Here is a 26059-nt window from a genome sequence, read left to right as displayed (position 1 = left end):
CATGAAAGCATCATGAAATACCTTGAGTCCATGATGTTTTTGTTAAAGTTAGCATACAAAAAAATTATCTTTACGTCAATAAAATATAAATATTCCTAATTGCTAACAGATTTTTTTTCTGACAAGTATTAGCCCAAAATGAGTATTTACAGCCTATGCTGAGCAATGAATGCCTGGAAAATAACATTTACAATGAAAACACTGACCCAGTTTTAGCCCAAACAAACAAAACAAAACAAAACCCCCAAAACAAACTTGTACATTAGTACTAGGTAATGGGGCAACTGGAATACTCTTGGCCTTGGAATGATATAAGAAAATATTTAAAAAACATCTGATTCTGCTGAAAATAAGATCATTAGACTTCTTGTTAAAACAAATGCTTGAAGGTGTGAGTGTGATATTTCTCTCTCTCACACACACACATTCTCACACACACACACCATGGTCTACAGCAAGAAATATTTTGATCTTTTTCGTAGGAACACTTTGTTATTTGAGGAGCAGAAGCTAAGAGAAATAAGAAAAACTTACAAGGAAAACATGCCCTAAAATTTACAACTGAATCATGTTTACTGCAGTGATAACATCATTTGCTTTTCCTTCTTGTGTCATGCTATATGTACTTTAAATAAGTGATTTTGTATTTTAAAGGGGGGATATTAAGGATTTAAGGGCTTAATTTAACAGTTTGCCTATTTGGGAGTGCTTATTTTATTCTGAAAACAGAAACTTTAAAGACGTACCTTTTTTAAGTCAAAGAAGATAAGGAATAGGAATGATGTCTATATATAAAGAAAGAATAAGAGAAACTCAGTTTTAAAGGATAATTTTGTGTAATCTCCGTTAATGTGCTTTTGCATATGCATCATGCCAACAGTATGTATACAAAGAAAATAACTCTTAGAAGAAAGTTACAAAGAAAATTATTCTCGGTAAAATGCTAGATTCCATGACCTGTAAATCAAGATATCTCAGGGGGTAAATTAAACTTCCTGCTTTCCATGGAGGAAAGAAAGATTATTTTTCCTGCATCCTCACTCCTCACCCTGGACTGGTTAGTGTCCATCAAGAAAGGTGACTTGTTTTTCTTGGTTTGAGAGGGTGTCATGTCCCACACAGCTGGAGGAAGAAACAAGAGCTCCTTACACATAGCTTTTTAATTTCAAAAACTTCCTTATGCAGAAGCCTAAAACCAAATTCTACAGTGCTGATAACTGATTTTTTTTTTTCACTCCATACTCCAGACTACTAGCTATAATTATGTTCAAGCTATTTTGACTACAGTACTCCAGTGGTCAAATAACAAAACTAGTCTGGAGAATATTCTTACAAAGAGAATTAATCTTCTCTGTTAGTTGCCTGATTCTCCCTCTATTGCTGCCCTAAGGTACTTCTTTGGACATATGGCATATATTTCAAATTAAAATATTATGCATTAGAACATCAGATTAAGTAGAAGTACTTCTCCAAATAACAGATTTGTAAATGAATCTTCCAATGTTGGAAATCTCAGCATAAGTTGGTATGTTCACCATGTCATTCCATGACACCCAGTAAGGTCCTGCAAAGCCAAATTCGGCCAAAGATTCAATAACGCATCTAGTCTTAAGGCTCTGATCAGGTTAACAATGGTTTTCGGCAGGACTACAGTCATCTTCACGAAGTGTGGCTGTCTTTGAAAACCACTGTTAGGTTCAGAGACAGTAACTTTTAAAGATACTCTTAACACAGTTCTTCCCCATTACTAAAAATCTTATCTTTCATGCTAGCAAATGTGAAGAGCTTTTCATGATAGCATGAAGAAAGAGAATGCCATAAAATGAAAACTGAAAAATTATACTGTTTTTAAGTCACCGACAGGGCTTATTTCACAGGGGTACACTTCATCACTACAAATGCTTCGAACCCATCTCAAAGATGCATCTGCTTTCCTGCTGTCACTTCTACTGCATAAATCAAAACGGTACTCATTAGTGTAAACTCATTAGGGTAAACCAAACCTCAATTGCAAGGATCTCAGCATTTTTGAAAACTCAGATATAAAGATATACAAATTAATGTCACTTAATTAAAAATATATAGTTTGCTTTGGACAGTTTTTACTAACCCTGATCCTTATTATCTGGACTAGTGAGATTAAGATAATTTAGGGCTGAATAGTTCCAGAGTGCAGCAGAGCATAAAGGCCTTCTAAAATAGAGAGGCCCAAACCCATAATACCCACTACCATGTAACTACCACTGGGAAATGCAATTTTAATTTGCAGCAGGATCTTAAGGAAACACTTTGGTGTAAATAAAAGTGAATCCTTAAAAAAAAAAAAAAAAGAAATTTAGTAATTTTGCAGATGAAGCAGATAAGGCATTGCCATAACACTTTTCTTTTTAAACCAACGAAATGCAGTTTCTTGATGGAGAAAGAGCTATCTGAGCTAATTAGAATCCAAACCATCTTGAGATAAAATTTCACAAAATAAAAGATCAATTTGTGAAAATATATATTACTCTGATACAAGCAGCACTACCATCCATAGGTGGCACTGCTGGGACAAATTCAGTGGTCTCCCTGAAATTCCCAAAGCCTAACTTGGCTTAGTTGCCAAAACATGCATCTTAATATCCTGTTGGGTTTTTTTTTTTTTAAGATTTTATTTATTTATTCATGAGAGGCACAAAGAGAGAGAGGCAGAGACACAGGCAGAGGGAGAAGCAGGCTCCATGCAGGGAGCCCAATGTGGGACTCTATCTGGGGACTTTCAGGTCACACCCTGAGTGGAAGGCAGGCGCTCAACTGCTGAGCCACCCAGGCATGTGGTAATATCCTGTTTTGAAAGTAGAAAAGCAGGCACTAAGATTTTCATGCTCCTACTATACTCAAATGAAGTATATCTGTATGATATTTTCAGGTAAAAGACAATGGAACAAAATCTGTAACAGGAATTACTTGCCTCAGGACTCAGTAATATTGGAAAACCAAAACTCCATTTGTGCCACATGTCTCACATGTAGGCTTGAAATTAGACCAAAAACTTCACTTCACTACTGGCATCTCCAATTGTGAGGATGACTTCAGTCAAGTGCACGGATTCTTCTTGGTCTGGTCTTAATCTAGATCCAGAGTGACACCAATCTGATTCCAAGTCACATTCCTCATCCACAACACCCGTGGCTAGGTGAGGGGTGAGAGTCATTCTGTCCTCTTCTAAACTTGCTTTGATGTCACAGAGGAAGCAGCTCTACTTCCTTCCAAGCCTAATCTCTTCAGTCCCCTGGTGATACTGTGATCTATAGTAAACACATATTTGGTCTTCCTCCCTGTTTCTAGCACAGAGCTCTTAAAACCCTTGGAACATCCTAAGTGATGAAGGAAAGAAAAGTGCCTTTTGTTATATCAGTGAGGTGGTTTTTGGTCCTGCACCCAAGGATGGGGGTCTGGGTGCCAGGGAGAATCAACCCTGTGATTAGAGGGTTGTAACTAACCTTCATTCATTGCCCCATGCCACTCCTGGGAAGGGAAAGAGGCTGGAAGTTTCAACAATTCTCAATGGCCATTGGTTAAATCAATCATGCCTCCAGAAACCCTCAAAAGTATGGGGTTTTGGTGAACATACGGAGATTTGGGGAAAGTGGCCCATTCAGAGTCACTGAATTCTAAAAGGAACATCCCTTATTCCACTTGACTGTAAAATCATTATCACACATTTTCCCCTTCCCTTCCTGATCATTTAAACTTGCTGTCCCTTCTGTTTCATCTTTCATTTACTCCTTGGTACATTGTAATTCACTTTTATCCCCTACATTTTAGAGTACAACTTCAGTAAAACTGCCCATCATAGGATTCTTTAAATCAAAAGTCTAGGTCAGAATCTCAACACAACTTCCACAATATCTAGATTTACCAGATACCTCATTCATGAAACCATCTCTTCTTGGGCAGCATCAGATTGGTTCTTCTCCTATCTTCCTGATTGTTCTGTTTCCCAACATGATGTTGGAGGTGCTTCTTCAGTTCCCTTGAACGAAGTGACCTGACCTATTCCACATGATGGGTAGATCTTTCTGCCTATATGACTCCCAAATGCATCCTAGGCCCTGATCTATATCCTTAATCTTTTTTTTTAAATTAATTTTTATTGGTGTTCAATTTACCAACATACAGAAAAACACCCAGTGCTCATCCCGTCAAGTGTCCACCTCAGTGCCCGTCAACCATTCCCCTCCAACACCCGCCCTCCTCCCCTTCCACCACCCCTAGTTCGTTTCCCCGAGTTAGGAGTCTTTATGTTCTGTCTCCCTTCCTGATATTTCCCAACATTTCTTTTCCCTTCCTTTATATTCCCTTTCACTATTATTCATATTCCCCAAATGAATGAGAACATACACTGTTTGTCCTTCTCCGATTGACTTATTTCACTCAGCATAATACCCTCCAGTTCCATCCACGTTGAAGCAAATGGTGGGTATTTGTCGTTTCTAATTGCTGAGTAATATTCCATTGTATACATAAACCACATCTTCCTTATCCATTCATCTTTCGATGGACACCGAGGCTCCTTCCACAGTTTGGCTATTGTGGACATTGCTGCTAGAAACATCGGGGTGCAGGTGTCCCGACGTTTCATTGCATCTGAATCTTTGGGGTAAATCCCCAACAGTGCAATTGCTGGGTCGTAGGGCAGGTCTATTTTTAACTCTTTGAGGAACCTCCACACAGTTTTCCAGAGTGGCTGCACCAGTTCACATTCCCACCAACAGTGTAAGAGGGTTCCCTTTTCTCCGCATCCTCTCCAACATTTGTTGTTTCCTGCCTTGTTAATTTTCCCCATTCTCACTGGTGTGAGGTGGTATCTCATTGTGGTTTTGATTTGTATTTCCCTGATGGCAAGTGATGCAGAGCATTTTCTCATGTGCTTGTTGGCCATGTCCATGTCTTCCTCTGTGAGATTTCTCTTCATGTCTTTTGCCCATTTCATGATTGGATTGTTTGTTTCTTTGCTGTTGAGTTTAATAAGTTCTTTATAGATTTTGGAAACTAGCCCTTTATCTGATATGTCATTTGCAAATATCTTCTCCCATTCTGTAGGTTGCCTTTTAGTTTTGTTGACTGTATCCTTTGCTGTGCAAAAGCTTCTTATCTTGATGAAGTCCCAATAGTTCATTTTTGCTTTTGTTTCTTTTGCCTTTGTGGATGTATCTTGCAAGAAGTTACTGTGGCCGAGTTCAAAGAGGGTGTTGCCTGTGTTCTGTTCTATGATTTTGATGGACTCTTGTCTCACATTTAGATCTCTCATCCATTTTGAGTTTATCTTTGTGTATGGTGAAAGAGAGTGGTCCAGTTTCATTCTTCTGCATGTGGATGTCCAATTTTCCCAGCACCATTTATTGAAGAGACTGTCTTTCTTCCAATGGATAGTCTTTCCTCCTTTATCGAATATTAGATGACCATACATTTCAGGGTCCACTTCTGGGTTCTCTATTCTGTTCCATTGATCTATGTGTCTGTTTTTGTGCCAGTACCACACTGTCTTGATGACCACAGCTTTGTAGTACAACCTGAAATCTGGCATTGTGATGCCCCCAGCTATGGTTTTCTTTTTTAAAATTCCCCTGGCTATTCGGGGTCTTTTCTGATTCCACACAAATCTTAAAATAATTTGTTCTAACTCTCTGAAGAAAGTCCATGGTATTTTGATAGGGATTGCATTAAACGTGTAAATTGCCCTGGGTAACATTGACATTTTCACAATATTAATTCTGCCAATCCATGAGCATGGAATATTTTTCCATCTCTTTGTGTCTTCCTCAATTTCTTTCAGAAGTGTTCTATAGTTTTTAGGGTATAGATCTTTTACCTCTTTGGTTAGGTTTATTCCTAGGTATCTTATGCTTTTGGGTGCAATTGTAAATGGGATTGACTCCTTAATTTCTCTTTCTTCAGTCTCATTGTTAGTGTATAGAAATGCCATTGATTTCTGGGCATTGATTTTGTATCCTGCCACACTACCAAATTGCTGTATGAGTTCTAGCAATATTGGGGTGGAGGCTTTTGGGTTTTCTATGTAGAGTATCATGTCATCGGCGAAGAGGGAGAGTTTGACTTCTTCTTTGCCAATTTGAATGCCTTTAATGTCTTTTTGTTGTCTGATTGCTGAGGCGAGGACTTCCAGAACTATGTTGAACAGCAGTGGTGAGAGTGGACATCCCTGTCTTGTTCCTGATCTTAGGGGAAAGGCTCCCAGTGCTTCCCCATTGAGAATGATATTTGCTGTGGGCTTTTCGTAGATGGCTTTTAAGATGTCGAGGAAAGTTCCCTCTATCCCAACACTCTGAAGGGTTTTGATCAGGAATGGATGCTGTATTTTGTCAAATGATTTCTCTGCATCTAATGAGAGTATCATATGGTTCTTGGCTTTTCTCTTGCTGATATGATGAATCACACTGATGGTTTTACGAGGGTTGAACCAGCCTTGGGTCCCAGGGATAAATCCTACTTGGTCATGGTGAATAATTTTCTTAATGTGTTGTTGGATCCTATTGGCTAGTATCTTGTTGAGAATTTTTGCATCCATGTTCATCAGGGATATTGGTCTGTAATTCTCCTTTTTGGTGGGGTCTTTGTCTGGTTTCGGAATTAAGGTGATGCTGGCCTCATAAAACGAATTTGGAAGTACTCCATCTCTTTCTATCTTTCCAAACAGCTTTAGTAGAATAGGTATGATTTCTTCTTTAAACGTCTGATAGAATTCCCCTGGGAAGCCATCTGGCCCTGAACTCTTGTGTCTTGGGAGGTTTTTGATGACTGCTTCAATTTCCTCCCTGGTTATTGGCCTGTTCAGGTTTTCTATTTCTTCCTGCTCCAGTTTTGGTAGTTTGTGGCTTTCCAGGAATGCGTCCATTTCTTCTAGATTGCCTAATTTATTGGCGTACAGCTGTTCATAATATGTTTTTAAAATCGTTTGTATTTCCTTGGTGTTGGTAGTGATCTCTCCTTTCTCATTCATGATTTTATTAATTTGAGTCTTCTCTCTCTTCTTTTTAATAAGGTTGGCTAATGGTTTATCTATCTTATTAATTCTTTCAAAGAACCAACTCCTGGTTCTGTTGATCTGTTCCACAGTTCTTTTGGTCTCGATATCATTGAGTTCTGCTCGAATTTTAATTAACTGTCTTCTTCTGCTGGGGGTGGGGTCTATTTGTTGCTTTTTCTCTAGTTCCTTTATGTGTAAGGTGAGCTTTTGAATTTGAGATCTTTCCAGTTTTTGAATGGATGCTTGTATTGCAATGTATTTCCCCCTCAGGACTGCTTTTGCTGCATCCCAAAGATTTTGAACGGTTGTATCTTCATTCTCATTAGTTTCCATGAATCTTTTTAATTCTTCCTTAATTTCCTGGTTGGCCTTTTCATCTTTTAGCAGGATGGTCCTTAACCTCCACGTGTTTGTGGTCCTTCCAAACTTCTTGTTGTGATTTAGTTCTAATTTCAAGGCATTATGGTCTGAGAATATACAGGGGACTATCCCGATCTTTTGGTATCGGTTCAGGCCTGATTTGTGACCCAGTATGTGGTCTATTCTGGAGAAAGTTCCATGTGCACTTGAGAAGAATGTGTATTCAGTTGAGTTTGGATGTAAAGTTCTGTAGATATCTGTGAAATCCATCTGGTCCAGTGTATCATTTAAAGCTCTCGTTTCTTTGGATATGTTGTGCTTAGAAGACCTATCTAGTATAGAGAGAGCTAGATTGAAGTCACCAAGTATAAGTGTATTATTATCAAAGTATTTCTTCAGTTTGGTTATTAATTGGTTTAAATATTTGGCAGCTCCCACATTTGGGGCATATATATTGAGGATTGTTAAGTCCTCTTGTTGGATAGATCCTTTGAGTATGAGATAGTGTCCCTCTTCATCTCTCACTATAGTCTTCGGGGTAAATTTTAATTTATCTGATATAAGGATGGCAACCCCTGCTTTCTTTTGAGGACCATTTGAATGGTAAATGGTTCTCCAACCTTTTATTTTCAGGTTGTAGGTGTCCTTCTGTCTAAAATGAGTCTCTTGTAGACAGCAAATAGATGGGTCCTGCTTTTTTATCCAGTCTGAAACCCTGTGCCTTTTGATGGGGTCATTAAGCTCGTCACTTCAGAGTTACTATTGATAGATATGAGTTTAGTGTCATCATATCTATTCAGTCCTTGTTTTTGTGGATTGTTCCACTGAACTTCTTCTTAAAGGGGAATTTTAAGAGTCCCCCTTAAAATTTCTTGCAGAGCTGGTTTGGAGGTTACATATTCTTTAAGTTCCTGCCTGTCTTGGAAGCTCTTTATCTCTCCTTCCATTTTGAATGAAAGCCTTGCTGGATAAAGTATTCTTGGTTGCATGTTCTTTTCATTTAGGACCCTGAATATATCCTGCCAGCCCTTTCTGGCCTGCCAGGTCTCTGTGGAGAGGTCTGCTGTTACCCTAATATTCCTCCCCATAAAAGTCAGGGACTTTTTTTCTCTTGCTGCTTTAAGGATCTTCTCCTTATCTTTGGAATTTGCAAGCTTCACTATTAAATGTCGAGGTGTTGAACGGTTTTTGTTGATTTTAGGGGGGGATCTCTCTATTTCCTGGATCTGAATGCCTGTTTCCCTTCCCAGATTCGGAAAGTTTTCAGCTAGGATTTGTTCAAATACATATTCTGGCCCTCTGTCCCTTTCGGTGCCCTAAGGAACCCCAATTAAACGTAGGTTTTTCTTCCTCAGGCTGTCGTTTATTTCCCTTAATCTATCCTCATGGTCTTTTAATTGCCTGTCTCTTTTTTCCTCAGTTTCCCTCTTTGCCATCAACTTGTCTTCTATGTCACTCACTCGTTCTTCCACCTCGTCAAGCCTCGTCGTTAGGACTTCTAGCTTGGATTGCATCTCATTTAATTGATTTTTAATTTCTGCCTGATTGGATCTAAATTCTGCAGTCATGAAGTCTCTTGAGTCCTTTATGGTTTTTTCTAGAGCCACCAGTAGCTGTATAATAGTGCTTCTGAATTGGCTTTCTGACATTGAATTGTAATCCAGATTTTGTAACTCTGTGGGAGAGTGGGCTGTTTCTGATTCTTTTTTTTGAGGTGAGGTTTTCCTTCTAGTCATTTTGCTCAGTGCAGAGTGGCCAAAAACAAGTTGTATTGGGAAAAGGAGAAAAAGAGAGAGAAGGAAAGAAAAGAGAAAAAGAAAAAAGAGAAAGAAGAAAAAAGGGGGAAAAAGAGAAGAAAAAGAAAGAAAAAGAAAGGAGAAAAAAGAAAAAAAAGGGGGGGTGGGGTGGGGGAAGCAATCAGAAATCAAGAAGAAAGAGAGAAAAAAAAACAGAAAACAAAACAAAAACAAAAACACATGGGGGAGTATCTTCCGATTCTGTGTACTTTAAGTCCCTTGACTTCCCCTGGAACTGGTCCGTCTGGCTGGTCTTCTGGGGGAGGGGCCTGCTGTGCTGATTCTCAGGTGTTAGCACTTGGGGGAGCTGCTCTGCCCCTGCCTGGTGCAGGGCTCAGTGGGGGTTGTTCACCCCGTGAGGCCCCGGAGGAAGCCACAGTGGCGGGGGCAGCTCTGGGACCCCGGAGTCAGCTCCCGCAGTAGCTCCGGGGCTCTCCGTCTGCAGGGCCTGGGGGCTCCCGGGCGGGGCCGCTGATCTGCTCAGTTCCAGGCAGGAGCGTCCTCGCTGTCCTGGGCCCTCCCAGCCTCTGCCTGTCCCGGGGGAGGCCGGATCCTGGGCTGTGTCCCGGCGCCCTGTGCTCCGGGGCCTGCGCTGTTGGATTCGCGCTCCCGCCCCGCAGCCCCCTCCGCGGAGCCGCCGCCCGAGCCCCAACGAGCTGTTCCCGGAGCCGCGCAGCCCCCTCCGCGGAGCCGCCTCCCGAGCCCCCCTCCCCCCCCAGCTGTTCCCGGAGCCGCGCCGCCCCCTCCGCGGAGCTTCTTCCTCCGCCGGAGCCGCCGCCGCCGAGCTGCTCCCGGAGCCCCGCAGCCCCCTGCGCGGAGCCGCCGCCCGAGCCCCTCCGAGCTGTTCCCGGAGCCGCGCTGCCCCCTCCGCGGAGCTTCTTCCTCCGCCCGAGCCGCTGCCCGAGCTGTTCCCGGAGCCGCGCAGCCCCCTCCGCGGAGCCGCCGCCCGAGCCCCTCCGAGCTGCTCCGGGTCCCGCCGCGCTGCAGCCCTTAGGGAGCTCGGTGCACTCTCGGGGGCGCAGTTCCTCTGTCACTGTCCCAGGGAGCCCGAGGGCATCCCCGCCTTTCTGGGGATCCTGCTCCAATTCCCCGGGAGGCCTTTCCGCGGGGAAGGTCGGTGCAGCTCCTGCTCCTCCGGGACGGGGCTCTCCTGTCCTGGGGACACTCGCCCCGGCCTCAGCCCGGCTCCCCGCGGGGCCCCTCCCCCTCGGAGGCCTTTTGTGTCTTTATTTCTTTTTCCCCGTCTTCCTACCTTGATAGAAGCGCGAACTCTTCTCACTGTAGCGTTCCAGCTGGTCTCTCTTTAAATCTCAGGCCGAATTCGTAGATTTTCAGGATGATTGGATGGTTTTCTAGGTAATTTGTTGAGGACAGGTGACTTGGGGACCCTACTCCTCCGCCATCTTGCCCCTCCCCCAATTTATTGTCATTTTATCTGCTTTATCCTTAATCTTTATGCCTGCAACACTTATCTACACAGACTCCAACTGAGATTCAAATTCCTTCAAACCAGTTGTTTTTTCTCCTCATACTTTAACCTAGCTAAAGTTTTAGAGAGCTCGCTTGACAGAATGTAGTAAGTTAAGAACGTGAAAAAAAATCTTACTGACACCCCCAAACCCTCACAATACATTGTATATATGAGAGAGCTATTACTCTGAAGTCAAGTATGAGCAACAGCAAGGCAGGGACAGTTACACGGTCACGATCTGCAGAAAGTCTCCTAGAAAGTATGACAAGGAAGTCCTCAGTCACATCTTGATTTCAACCCCTAACAACAACACTTCTTCGCTCATTCCTCATTAACTCTTTTGTATCAGAAACACTTCAGATGTCTAGCTGAGGGGCACCTGCCTTTCTCAACAATGAAATATGTCGCTTTTAGTGTTAAGGGGTTATGGAGCTAAACAATAAGGACCCCATCTCAAGGGGAAAAAGATAGAGGTGTATAGGATCATGTCCATAAAATTATTGAAATACATATGCTTATTTTATGATAGCCAGTTTTCCTTTTTTTATTATTTATTTGTTTGTTTGTTTGTTTGTTTATTTATTTATTTATTTATTTATTTATTTATTTATGAGAGAGAGAGAGAGAGAGGCAGAGACGCAGGCAGGGGGAGAAGCAGGCTCCATGCTGGGAGCCCGACATGGGACTTGATCCCGGGACTCCAGGATTGTGCCCTGGGCCAAAGGCAGGCGCCAAACCACTGAGCCACCCAGGGATCCCCAGCCTGTTTTCACTTACACATATTTTTTGCTTCAGGAAGAACACTTTTAGTCCTATGTGAAGTTACGAAAGTTAGAATGCCAGCAAGGCTATATATATTTTAATGATATTTCAAGTAATAGCTGGTTAACAGCAGAGTAAAGCGGACAAAATGAAAAATGAAAAACTCTTTGTGTATACTCCTAAACTGAATAACACCAAACACTACACTTAATGGATAAAGATTGAACTGCACTGGTTGTGAAATTCAAACCTAATGTGGAGACAAGGGGTGAAGAGAACAGTATTTTAAATAGTTATGAACACTTTGCTTTCTTTCTGTAACATCTACGAAGACTTGAGACACAAGTAAAATGAAAGAACTGCTATTCATGAATTTAATTACTACCAGTTACAAGGTATTATCCGTAGGGACCTAAATTGAAGTCAAAACCTATCATGAAAAATATTATATATGAGGAAATGAAAGATAATCAAAACTAAAAAATAAATAAATGATTAACCTGCTCTATTTGGAAGGCTCAGCAAATGACAATGACAAAACATTAATAAGGCTTTACAGCATAAGCAAGTTTCCCCCTAAATCCAACATGTTAAGGTCCTTAGTATGGAAAGCATTCAATGCTGTATTTATAATGTATTTTCTATACTTGGAATAACACAGATAGAAATTCTTACTGAGGATTAGGTCAATCTCATGAAACCAGGCTCCAGAAGTTAACTATATTTAGCTACGAATGAAGTGAGAAAGAAAAGGAGATACAATATTATAATTTTATGGTAATGGAAATACTATTGGAAAAATTGGTTAATAAGAAAATATTTGCATAGTTTCTATACATGTTTTATAATAAGTTATTATATGACCAGATCATGAATATCAAGTAGTCTCAAATTCCTTTTTTTTTTTCAAATTATTTTCTTGCTAGAAAAGGGGTAGTAGGACACTGAAAGCAATACGTTTGCTCATTCATTCACTCTTCATCCAATATTTACCTATTAACTGCCAGACTCTGTGCTAAGTAATAATGAGGACAGTACCTCTCCTCACAGAAACAAACAAATACCATACATACCAACCTATGTGTTATCACAAAAGTTTTTTGTGAAGGTGTTATGGGGACCTCTGGGAAATGTACCTAACCTAGCAGGTCTCTCTGGTTTAATGTGAAGGAAACTCAATTAGAAGCAGGCTAGATGAGGCCCTCTGCTCCACCCCGGTCAACAGACAGCTGCATCTTCTGGTGCAGTGCCAGCCACCTCCCTGAGACACAGTGGTGAAGGTTGGAATAAACAGCTTTGGCTGTCCTGGTCACCAGGGCTGCTTTTAATTCTGGCAAAATGGATCTCATCGCTATCAATGATCCCTTCACTGGCCTCAACCACATGGTTTACATGTTCCAGTATGATTCCACTCATAGCAAATTCCACAGCACGGTCAATGCTGAGAATAGGAAACTTGCCGTCAAATGGAAAGCCCACCTCCATTTTCCAGGAGCGAGATCCCACCAACATCAAATGGGGTGATGTTGGTGCTGAGTATGTTGTGGAGTCCACTGGGGTCTTCACCACCATGGAGAAGGCTGGGGCTCACTTGAAGCGTGGGACCAAGAAGGTTATCATCTTTTGCTGATGCCCCCGTGTTTGTAATGGCGTGAACCATGATAAGTATGACAACTCTCTCAAAACTATCAGCAATGACTCCTGGACCACCAACTGCTTGGTCCTCTGGCCAAAGTCATCCATGACAACTCTGGCATCATGAATCACAGTCCATACCATTCAGAAGACCACAGATGGCCCCTCTGGAAAAATGTGATGTAATGACCGAGAGGCTGCCCAGAACATCATCTCTGCCTCTACTGGTGCTGCCAAAGCTGTACGCACGGTCATTCCCTAAACTGAATAGGAAGCTCACTGGCATGTCCTTCCATATCCCCACCTCCACATGTCAGCTGTGGATCTGACCTGCTGCCTGCAGAAAGCTGCCAAGTATGATGACATCAAGAAGGTATTGAAGGTGGCATTGGAGGGCCCCCTCATGGGCATCTTTGGCCAGACTGAGAATCAGGTTGTCCCCTGGGACTTTGACAATGACACCTACTCTTCCATCTTCAATGCTGGGGCTAGCATTGCTCTCAATTACTTTGTCAAGCTCATTTCCTGATATGACAATGAATTCGGCTACAGCAACAGAGTATTTTTCCTATGGTCCACATGGCCCCCAAGTCCTCTGAACTACCAGCCCCAGCAAGAGCAAGAGGAAGAGAGGCCCTCAGTTGCCAGGGGAGCCCTTGCCCCAATTCATCTCCCAACACACTGAGAATCTCCCAACCTCCAGTTTCCATTCTAGACCCCATGAAGAAGGGGAGGGACCTGCGGAGCCCTACCTTGTTGTATCATCAATATACTGTAATACTGTAAAGGAAAAAAAAAAGTAGGTTGGATGAAATGCCAATAAATTGGGTTCTACACAAATGTAAGGTATACTCAGGAACAACTGGAAGTAGGGTTCCTTTCTCTGTGTCTCTTTCCACTTCTCTGTCTCTAAACTGGCTTCATTCTTTCATAATCATTTTGTCCACAACTCAGAACCATGGCTTAGGAAGCTCTGGGCTCACACCCTCCCATCCTTGCAATGGAGTGGGGAGCTTGAGCTATATTTACAGTTGATCACTCTCAGGAACACTACTACCTTAGAGGTCCAAAGCCAAATATATTTGATTTCTGGTAAGATGATGGAATGGGAAGATGGTTCGTCCTGGTTCAGTAGGCATTGTACCTCCTGGGCATGCTTACTCTTAGAAAGGTGGGTGCTTCCTGAAGAAACTTTTAACTGAGTAACTTGACTATTTTGTTGAAAGATAATTTGTATGGTAAGAGGGCAAGTGATCCTGAAACTGTCTCTGTGAGGGTCCTTTTAGAGTTTTGGATCTATTTCTGAAACAGGAAGTCTCGAGATAAAATCACTGACTCCTGATTAAAAATAAAATATAAATAATGTATTTCATGTTGTTTGATGTGATGAAAGCCATAGGGCAGAGTTTCAATGCTGTTAAAGACATGACATTCTTTTTTTTGTTTTTTTAAGACATGACATTCTTTACCTGTATTTTAATCTTCTTGTATTATACAAGGAAGGACCAGAGAAAATCATTAGAGAAAAATAAAATAACCTCAAACTCAAAAGTCCCATTATTATTAACCTCTGTTTGAAAAAGTTAAATGTGTAATTATAGGCTCACTGGGTAAACATAACCAACATGGTAATAAAAAATTGTATGGTTATTTTGTGGGTGCGAGCACTGAGGTTTTAAGGATTAGCTCACAGGGGAGTTAGAAATGGCAAACTCATGCTGTATTTTAGGTTGCATAAAGCAGGCTCCTCTCTTGTTTACTATCCAGCAATTGCAATGGGCCTAATTTACACAACAATTACTTAGAAAGTAACTCCTTTGAAATGTATTGTGTGATTAATTGACTTGGCTTCAGGAATGCAATGTTGTTTCTACATTGTTGTTCACTTCAACCTAATGCCCCCTAGAGCACAGATCCAATTAAGAAACAAGGCAGGGAAGCAGATATTAAGTGTAATATTCCTATATTACATGGCACTTTTGTATAGGATTGAACACCACCATCTACTGTCTGCAGGTACTTTATTTATCCAGTATATCCTTGTGACACCGGACATACGGCTTATGGAAATGGATAGGATGTAAAGTAAGTATCTTAAAAGAAAAATTGAAACCAGGTAAATTTAACTTATTAAGAGGTGTTTTTAAAAATGAAAGCGTAAAGGGAAACAAAAGGAAAAATAAGTAATTGGGACTTCATCAAAATACACCATTTCAGCACAGCAAAGGAAACAACAAAACTACAGGGCAACCTTTGGAACAGGAGTGGGAGAAGGTATTTGCAAATGACATAACTGATGAGCAGTTAGTATCCATAAAGAACTTACAAAACTCAACATCCAAAACCCAAATAATCCAGTTAAGAAATGAGCAGAACACACAATCAGATATTTTTCCAAAGACATCCAGATGGCTTCTTTGACACATAAAGAACAGACACACAAGAAGATGCTCAACATCATCCATCACAGGGATATACAAATCAAAACTACAATGAGATATCACCTCACATGTGTCAGAATGGCCAAAATTAACAACACAGGAAACAACAGGTGTTGGTGAGGATGTGGAGAAAGCGGAACTCTTCTAACAGGGAGAATGCAAGATGGTGCAGCCACTGTGGAAAACAGTATGGAGGGTCCTCAATAAGATAAAAACAGAACTACCTATGACCCAGCAATTGCACCAACTAGGTATTCACCCAAAGGACACAAAAATACTGATTTGAAGGAGTACATGCACCCTGATGTTGACAGCAGCATCATCAACAATAGCCAAATCATGGAAAGAGCCCTAATGTCCATCAGCTGATGAATGGATAAAGATGTGGTGTATATATAAGTGTAATATTACTCAGCCATCACAAAGAATAAAATCTTGCCTTTTGAAATGACATGGATGGACCTAGAATGGATTATATGCTAAGGAAAGCAAGTCAGTCAGAGAAAGACAAATACCATATGACTTCACACCTATATGGAATTTAAGAAACAAAACAGATGAACATAAGGGAAGGCGGGGGGAAAAAAGGAGAGGGAGGCAAACCATAAGAGACTCTTAACTAGAGAACAGAGGGCTGCTGGGGGGGAGGTGGGTGGGGATGGGCTAGATGGGTGATGGGGATTCAGTAGGGCACTTGTGAGGTGCACTGGGTGTTATATGTAAGTGACAAATCACAAAGCTCTATAACTGAAACTAATATTATTCTGTGTGTTAACTATACAAGAATTTAACAAAAAAAATTGAAAAATAAAATGAAATAAAAATAAAAGCCTAACTACAGTTAAACTTAATTTTCTCATAGAAATAAAAAGAACAATGATCTGGCCCAAAAATTATTCCTGTCTCTAGTGACAGGAGAATTTTCTTCTGCCGTTAGAGGTCTCCAAACTGGCAATGGGGAAAACAAGTCTTAAATTTCAACAAGGATTTGCACTTCCATCTTGCTAGGAAGAAATCATCTACTTCGTTAGTAGAGGCAAAATCTAGAATCATCAGAGTCACATACCAAACGCACACGTCACCCAACCTTTGCCTTCAGAGAAGTTAGGGTCCTGCCCGCTAAGACTGCCTCCTCTGTCTCCTTAGAATCCTATGTTCAGACAGCACTCAAGCTTTGCCTGGCAAATAATGTCCAAGTCACTTCCCCAGGCCCTGCTCCATCTTGCCCATCCAACTTCCCTTCCCTTTCTCTCCTCTCTCCCTAACTTTCCAGTCTACCTGCTTAAACTCTAGCATTGTCTGGGCTGTAACTTCATCAAGAAGAAAAAGCTTGAGGCCAACAACTCTCAATTCTAGAATGAGCTTGAGGAAATAAGCTGTTCCAATACTGTTACCAGGGGAGAGGCCCAGAGCCCCAGAGGGTGAGAAACCCTGAAACCAGGGGGCACCCAGGCTCAACACTATCCTACCTCCATCCCTAACATCTGACCTTTGGGAAACACTATTTCTATTGCTGAAACGTAAAAAGAGCAGTGGTTCCATCACATTGTGTAGGCTCACACTGCCTGGTTCAAATCTCACCTTGGTCGCTTCCTAACAATGAATGTCTGATTTCTCATTTCGAAAATGGTGACGCATCTCATAGCATTGTTAATGAAAACTAAGCTACTTAGCATTATTGTAAGTGCCTAGAATAATGGCTGAGAGATATTAAGTGCTCAGTATATGTTAGTTGTTCTCATGGTTATTCTAAAAATTTCCAACCAAAGACAGGTGCCTAGGAGCCATGTGACTCGTTCCCTGTGTCACAGTAGACAAATTTCCACATACTAGCCATCTCTTCTACTTATTTCAAGTTTTCTTACTTCCAGTTTCTTTTTTTTTTTAATTTTAAAAAAGATTTTATTTTAGAGAGCTTATGCACAAGCGGGGTGGGGGGGCAGAGATGAGACAGAGAGAAAGAGAGAGAACAGACTCCCCGCTGAGCACAGAGTCTGACCCAGGGCTCAATCTCACCACCCTGAGACCATGATCCTGAGATCATGACCCTGAGATCATGACCTGAGCTGAAACCAAGAGTCGAATGCTTAACCGACTGCGCCACCCAGGCGCCCCTCTTACCCCCAGTTTCAGAAGTATTGCTTCATAATCTGCAGAGTGCTCTAAGAACATGAACTGCAATGACCGCCCAGTGTGATCTATAAATTCCTGTTTGTAAAACATCAGAATAATAACAATAACGAAAACAAAAAGAATATAATGATAGCATCACTGTTTTGTCTCCAGTCTCTTTCATAAAAATTATTTCCCAACCTTTGATAAACATATCAGTTCATCTTTAGCCAAAAGTAATAAGATTGTGAAACAAAAGTAAAAACAGTTGAATTCTTGCAATGCCTAGCAGGAAGTAGAGTCTTTCAGTGGTATCTGGATAATAAAATTTGTTAGTTAAAGAAATACCACTTGTCAATCAACTATTTGCATTTGTTCAGGAAGGCAACATTACACGTGAGTACTGCTGAAATCTTATGGAATTTTTTAAAACATTTTATTTTTTATTTATTCATAAGAGACACAGAGAGGCAGAGACACAGGCAGAGGGAGGAGCTGGCTCCCTGCAGGGAGCCCAATGAGGGACTCGATCCTGGGACCCCAGGGTCACGGCCTGAGCCAAAGGCAGACACTCAACCACTGAGCCACTGAGGTGCCCCAATTTTATGGAATTAATGTATTAATCAGTTTTTGCCTGTGACTGAAGGTGGGGGCAGATAAAAGGGAAAACAATGGAAAATATAACCCATAATGATGCTTAAGAAGGTATAAAATAGGAAAAATCTGTAAATGGTTGAAAGCATGTACGTAATGACTGTTTTAGAGGAGGAAAATACAGCAAGAAACACTAGATCCCTCTCCATGGCTTCTCCCTCACCTTCGCCTCAGAAAACACACACTCATACACACAAACATACACACGCGCACACATGCACACATTAAAGTATCAGCTATTTTGGTCATGTACCCCAGAATAAACATGTTCTGTTCCTTCCCAAGTACCCACAAAACATTGATCTTTAGGATTTTTCCCGTTTGTGAAACAAGGCATCAGTCTCACAGTTTATGAGACCACTGAGGCATGGATAGCTCAGAGCATCCCAGAGATGGAAACGTTCTCATAAAACAAGCTTACACGCAGCCCGAAACACAGATGGCCTGGCCGCAGCCAGCGCAGTGGCCGCACCGGGCCCAGGACGTCGGGTCCAGGGCGCGGGGCCCAGGACATAGCCCAGGACGCAGGCCCACAGCTGGGAGGCCAGGACACAGGCCCAGGATGCAGCCCAGGGTGCAGGCCCAGGACGCGGGGCCCAGGACACGGGGCTCAGGACGAAGGGCCCAGAATGCAGGCCCAGGACGCAGGCCCAGGATGCAGCCCAGGACGCGGGGCCCAGGACGCGGGGCCCAGGACATGGGGCTCAGGACGAAGGGCCCAGGATGCAGCCCAGGACGTGGGCCCCAGGACACGGGGCCCAGGACACAGCTCAAGACGTGGGCCCAGGACGCGGGGCCCAGGACGTGGGCCCGGAATGCGGGCCCACGGCTGGGAGGCCCGGGCCAGGGACCATCTCCCCAGCGAGGAAAGGGGGGGTGAGAGAGAAAAAAAAAGAAACCAACTTTGGAAATGGAAAACAGCTACAGACTAATTTTCATAAGAAAGGTAGAAAACTCCCTGCGTTTAATCATTTCTACTTAGGAAAGAATCTACCTTTCATATTCTTATAAAGCGGCTTTCTTCTGTGTTATCAATAAAAACGAACACTGACCTTCCTCGCGGAAGGTTAAACTTGCAGCTCCTGCTTGAAAGGCTGGCGGGCCTCTCCTCAGCAGCGACGCCACCGACGTGCCGCCAGCGAGCAGGCCGGCAGCGCCCGGCCCTCATTAGCCGGGGGATCTTGGCGGCGGCGCTGCTGCTCGCGCACGTCTGTGCATGAGAAACTGCTTTCAAAGGTAACCTTGCCAAGGGCTATGTTCTGTCTTGGCAAAAGGAAGCAAACTTTACTTTTCTACCAATCGGTTTGCTCTGCATGAGAAACAGGTGTTAAGGTACGAAACGGGGGCTCGGAGCGGTAGCAAAATAAAAACTCACCCAAAATAAGTTTCATCTGGAAAAAAAAAAAAAAACCACAACGCAGATAATAAGCCTGCAGGGCCAGCATGTTTGTGCAAAATGCAAATCATGGAAACTGGTTAAGGGATTAAATGCTCTTTTGCAAAAAAATGACCATGGAGATTATAATCATTAATTAAAATCATGTAAATAATTTTCTGAAAGAACTCTCCCTTTTTATCTCCTAGGTTTCAAACAGCCTAATGGTAAAAAGGTTTAGTCTCAGAAGACATTCTCTAATTAAAACCAGAAATCTGGTATAATTAATAAGTGTCAGTCTGCAATCTCAACCACTTAGTAAAGGCAGAGGAATCAAATGCTGATGTTTTATAAAAACTCCAAGAAAATGAAATTTTTATAGCGTCTACTTCCTATCTATACAGTGGGTATCCCAGATGGGAGCGGGAGCTTGTTAAGTGCATAAATATTGTGACACTTACAATTCCTATCCGCCCGTTTTACTCACTTTTCTCTTCTCTTTGGCCCCAGGAACAGGCCAGGACCGAGTCGCTGAGTCTTCTCCACCTGTCCGGCCGCACTGAGCTCCCAGGCCCGTGCCTGGGCTCACAGCACCTGCCCGATGCCCCTCCTGGCCCGGACAGGGGGCTGTGCAGGTGGAGGCCCCCGGGGGCTTTGCAGGTGGAGGCCCCCGGCCTCTGCCCCTGGGCTACCGGCAGAGGCGGGGCAGAGGGGAGGCTCCAGGATGCTGCAGCTGCCCAAGAGCACCCCAGGGAAGGGAGCTGGAGCTGCTGGCTCCGGGATCTGCCAAGCCCACCTGACCTCTGGGCCTCTCCCCCCAGGGCCAGTGAGATCCGGGACCGGCTGAGCCAGTGTGAGAGGCTGTCACTGCTGGAACGTGGAAGGCAACCACTATAAACCTAAGCTAAGCACTGGTTTCAACGTGTGGGAAATGACCCGATGACAATGTTGCAGAGATGATGTGCTACCCAGAGCCTCCTTTAGCAAGGACTTGCTGCCAGGCTTGGGGTGTGAGCAGCCCCCACGTCAGCTGCTGACCTCTGCCCTGGGCCCGAGCTCCCCGCAGAGAGCCACCTGGCACGGAAGGGACGGAGAGAACCACCCAACCAGCCCTGAGCAGGGCACGCGCACAGGCGCTGCTGGCAACAGAAGTCCCTGCAGGGCTGGCCAAGACCTTGCTGTGCCTGCATCCCAGCTGGAACTTTCCCTCTGCCCAGTCCCTCTTCCTGTTATACTTCCTCTCACTGGGGCTGATCCCTAATAAACACCTTAGACCCCGACCTGCACCTCAGGGTCTGCTGCCAGAGAACTCCACGGTGACAGCCACAGTCTCCGTCCACGTGCACATTACGACGCATTAGAACAAAACAAGAAAACAGAAGAAAAGCAAATATATATGGGAAACCGTATATGGAAAATCAAAGGTCTATAAATAAAACGCATAACCAAGATTTCCTGGTGGCCCGTCCCAGCTTTCCCATTTCCCAAACTTCCTTCGATACTACAGTTTCCTTCAGCCACCTCCAGAAGAAATCCTGGTCAGGGAGGAAGGCATTATTTAATAAACTGAATTAATACAACTAAGTTGGCTAGGAATTGATGAGGCCCGAGAGCAATGTGGTATTTCCCTTGAGTCACCAGTTTTGCTTTTTTTTGTTTGTTTGTTTTTAGTCACTTTGAGTGTTGTGACAATAACCTCTTTCTCATTATTGTCTTTTTTTATTAAAGGGGATTTGATGCACAATCTGGGTAAGATTTAAGTAGGTGATGGGAAATAGAGGTTTTCAATCAAAATTTGCTGTGAAGCAAATTTCTTTTAAGTGAATCTGATTTTTTAATTAACTGCCATTGTAAAGTTGGAGATCAATTGAACCATAAAAAAGTCACACCTGGGAGTGCAAGTTTTCTTTAAAACTAATATAAAGACATAAATAACTTCAACAAAACAGCAATTTAGGGATTCTATTCTCATTGCCTCATCACAACATTTTTTGGCTCTAGACCCCAAAGACAGTTGACTGCACAACTCCATGGACACTCATCACTCCTGTTCTGTAGACTTACTTCTCTGAAGCATTATCATTCCCTTGACAATCCTCTTTGACTTCTACCGCTCAACAACTTTTGTTTTTTAAGATTTTAATTTATTTTTTCACAAGAGACACAGAGAGAGAGGCAGAGACACAGGCAGGGGGAGAAGCAGGGGGAGAAGCAGGGGGAGAAGCAGGGGGAGAAGCAGGCTCCCTGTGGGGAGCCCGATGCGGGACTGGATCCTGGGACCCCAGGGTCATGGCCTGAGCTGAAGGCAGGTACCCCACCGCTGAGCCCCCAGGCGGCCCTACAGAGCAACAACTCTTGGTTTCACCCTATCCCTCCTCTACCATCCAGGCTCCTTCTCTTCCAGGCAGTCATTATAAGACATCGCTGCCAGCTTGGTCTGAGGCCCTTTGCCCTTCTTGCTCCATAAGCGATCCCTGGTGTCCACACCACCATGGGGTTCCAACGCTGCACCCACCCGCAGGTGACAGCTACAGACATACACCTCATCCACTGGTGCAGACCACTCACAGGACGTTTCACATAAATGCATCAGAGGCACTTCCACCCGCACGTGCCCACTGCTGCACCCTCCACGCCCTTCCCAGGCTGCCCGCCTCAGAGAACGGCACTACTCTCCATCCGGAGTGAAAAACCCAAACCAAATGGCCTCAGTGACATCTCCCTCTAGGTCACTGTCTCCCTACCTCCGAATCCATCATCAAGTCCTGTTGGTTCAGCCTCCAAAATTTTCACACGCTGATAAATTCTCTTTTTTTTTTTTCCAGTGACTGAAAATGTAAAAGCACTTTGAGCCCCCAGGAGGTGAGCAAGATTTGACCCCTGGGCTGTTGTCTGATGACCTGGGTCTTTCAAGACACACTAGGGGGTTCTCAAAACTGCATACCTTACTAAGTTTGTATTACAGGAGGGTTTCTCAAGGGGTTTTCAAATATCTGGTTCTGTTTTGTAGGCTGCTCTGCATGACCACCACACACACACACACACACACACACACACATTTTCTTTATAGAGTAAGAAAACAATAAAATTGTGCTACCAAGTTTCCCTTCTTGTTCCTACCGGAGGGAGGGGCTCTGCTTAAAAGAATCTCTTCCCTTGCCATCTGCATTTAACTGAAGACTATCATAATGTGACATAAGCAAAGCAAGCTATGAAAACCGAACAAAACTATGTGAGTCAAGATTTTTCTCTGCAATGTGCAACCTGAACAAAACACAAAAATAAATTGAAAGCTGAGGCTAATATTGTGTTGTAACTGCTACCCAAAGCACGGAATCTAAAACTAACAGCAATAACAAGACTAATGTACATTTGTGGAGTCCTTACTGTAGGCCAACCCCGTTGCTACTTACTTAAATTTTTTGGCTCATTTAGATGCCCTTTTTAAAATAACTTCTTGAGTAAATATTATGTACGTCTGAACTTGTACGACAAAATTAATAGTACAAAACCCCCACATTTCTCTGTTTCCTATGTTGGCATTTTGCATACAATTTCATTTAGAAAGGGAAGCCTGCCTTTATTTTTCCTTTAATGTGCCACCCACTCTGGCATTTTATTGCATGTTCTTATTATATGCCGCTATGCTGTTTTATACAAATCCTGCTTCTTTTAGTATCAGGTTGTCTTTGAGGACAGGCATCAGGCCTTAGGCGTTTTCTCCCTCTCTTTATGCTACATTGCTACTCCTTACCCACAAAACACATATCCCACATACTCCCCGTAAAGCAGGGCTTAGCACACAGCTTGTAGATGCAAGTTTTTAGCTTAATTTGTGAATTCCTTAGATGTACATTTTGCTTACATGTATTTCAGTTAAACTGAGGTATATATTAGAATTCTTGTACATTTTTAATAAACTCTAATCTTCATATAATGGATCAGAATATATGTGGATCAGAATATAAGCTAAATAAGATGTTTAGCTTTAGTAACAGCAGAAAAATCTATAACAACTTATTTTCTTTAGTTAATTTATGTGTCAAACTCTTCTGTCCAGAAAACACAATCACCCTCCTATATTTATACCATGGCATTAGCTTTGGCACCGTCCTGCAATCTTCTAGGCTGAGAAAAATTGTGACTTTGAACACAATTAGTTCCATATAGTCCTTGACATACTAAAACTTATTTAAATGGGCCAACAAAAATGAATCGGTGTCTTTTTTTGCAGTGAAAGATCAGAAAACCCCTCTACAAAGCCCCACCTTGTACACTTGGACCGGTCCTATCTGGACTTTTCCTAATGACTCTCACTTGCCAGAGAAAGGTATTCACAATGACAGTAGCTAAATGAGACCAACAGTTGGCCTTGAAAACCTGAAGGGTGAAGCTGGAGCTGAGTGCGGCTGTTATTTATATAAATATGAAATCCACAGAATTTGGAGTTGTTTTCATTGCCAAGAAACGTTTAAAGGTCTCATTAAAGGCTTTCCCCTAAATGAGTACACAAACAGGTCTTTTCAATTACGTACCTGAGGGATAAAAACCCTAAGGGAAGAAAATGAAAACAAGCAGTAAGTACTGGATTTGTGCATACTGTTAGGATGTATTATGTATTTTAGAAAACTTGATTTTTCTTTTGTTTTAAAGAAAGAAAAGACTATGAATTGAGGAACTAATTAGAGTATGCTCTCTTCAATTCCCAAATTAAATAAGTATATAATCAATCTGTGAGATAATTACGCAGAGAATCAGCAATAGAGAGGGGAAATAAAACATTTCTAAACCCTTAGACAGATGATAAAGCATTTAGTAATGTTTAACCTTACACACACAGACCTCTTTGCACGCACCCTCCTTCCCAGTACCACACGGTAGGTACACTTCCAAGTCTCCTTCTAGAGTGAGTCACTTACAATTCAGTTTTCATAGTTTGTTAAAATTGGTAAATATTTCCCTGTTGAAAAAGATCCCTTTTCCTGTGTTTTACATGCCATAATCAACTTCTATGATAACAATCTCACTGAAAATCTTAATCTACTTTAAAAAAGAAAATGCAGTAGTTTAGCACAGATAGTTTGCTTCCTTCCCCTGGAACTACTGCCCCCTTGAGTTTTGTGAGAAAACTCAGTCCTGCATTACGCCCCAATGGCATTTTGTCAGTAATTTACTAGGGAAAAGCAAAACTTTATGAGGAAGCAAAGATGAATCTACTGATGTGGAGCATTAAAATGATTACTAAAGAAGATTTCCTTTGAATTTCTAATAAGGATCTCATCTTGAAATGTATCCAAAAGCTGAAAAGGCAATTTACACTGCCAGATATTCCCTAGGGGTCACCAATGAAAAAATATTATATCATACCGTGTTTAGCATCTGAGCATCTTAGAATAATTTCCTTTACTCCCCATTCAAGTTCACAATCTCACACTGACAGTTTTTAACATCTTTTGATTTAGTAATTTTAGTGCATTTATATTTGCAATGATTATATGCAGACCTGAGAGTTAAGTGGGTGGATCTGTCTAAAGGTAAGGACAATAGAATAAGATTTAAAATCTTTAACTCAGTAGGGTGTCTATGTTTCATTCTAATGCCTAACTTTATTTCAAGATGTAATGTAAATGTATGATAATGTGGAAAGAAACGGGCACGATTTAAAAAAAAAAATCAAAGCCATCAAGTACTTAGAAAACTGCAGATTGGGGATGCTGGAACCAGAACACATCTGCATGGGCTGTAATCCTTAATTTTAGAGGTCCATATTCCCCCTTGAGAGTTCCTCGATCACTCAGTGCACCAAAACAGCAGCACTAAGTCAATGGTTTAAACATCAAAATCTGTACTTGCACAGAGTATGCTCTTGGAAAGCGGCACGGTCAAGAGCCCTGGACTCATAAACTTAAAATCATTACTGGAGCACAGGAATAAAACACAATCTGTGGCACTTAGCAGCGTGCGCTTTTTCAGTCATTATTTTGTGCAAATTAAGCTCCCTGCGACCAATCAGTTCATCAAGAAGCAAGGGCAAAACACGAGGGAAAAGCTCTTCTGCACAAACAAGTTACGAAATCATCTTTCTGATAAAATGCTTAAAATTAATTATGCGTCTCCATGCAACTTATATCCAGAAACTTGTCCAAATCCTGGTAAACTCGTGATTCTGGGAGAAGCAACTATTGCTTGATCGCGCTTCCAGAATCCAAATGCCAGCAGGACAAGTGTGTAACGCTGTGTAAACAGTATGTGCGATTTGGAGAAAAATCCAAGAAACCCTTCCCAGCTCACTCATTCTACTTCTCTTTCTCTTTAAAAAAATACCAAAACTATCTCTAAACTCCATTTTGCACTTTCATGTGAACAACAAATATTTAGAAGTTCCTCATTCACATGTAAAAATAGGTCTTGAGGTGAAATGAC

General features: G+C 42.3%; 1 protein-coding gene across 2 annotated transcripts in view; it reads right to left on the bottom strand.

Annotated features, from left to right (window-relative positions):
- Positions 1-26059, bottom strand: part of FBXL17 (F-box and leucine rich repeat protein 17) — a 487222-nt gene that overhangs the window by 188522 nt on the left and 272641 nt on the right. The window lies entirely within an intron of this gene.

This window comes from Vulpes vulpes, chromosome 14 (genome assembly GCF_048418805.1).
Source record: "Vulpes vulpes isolate BD-2025 chromosome 14, VulVul3, whole genome shotgun sequence".
Lineage (NCBI taxonomy): Eukaryota > Metazoa > Chordata > Mammalia > Carnivora > Canidae > Vulpes > Vulpes vulpes.
This window is presented reverse-complemented; position numbering and strand designations above follow the sequence as displayed.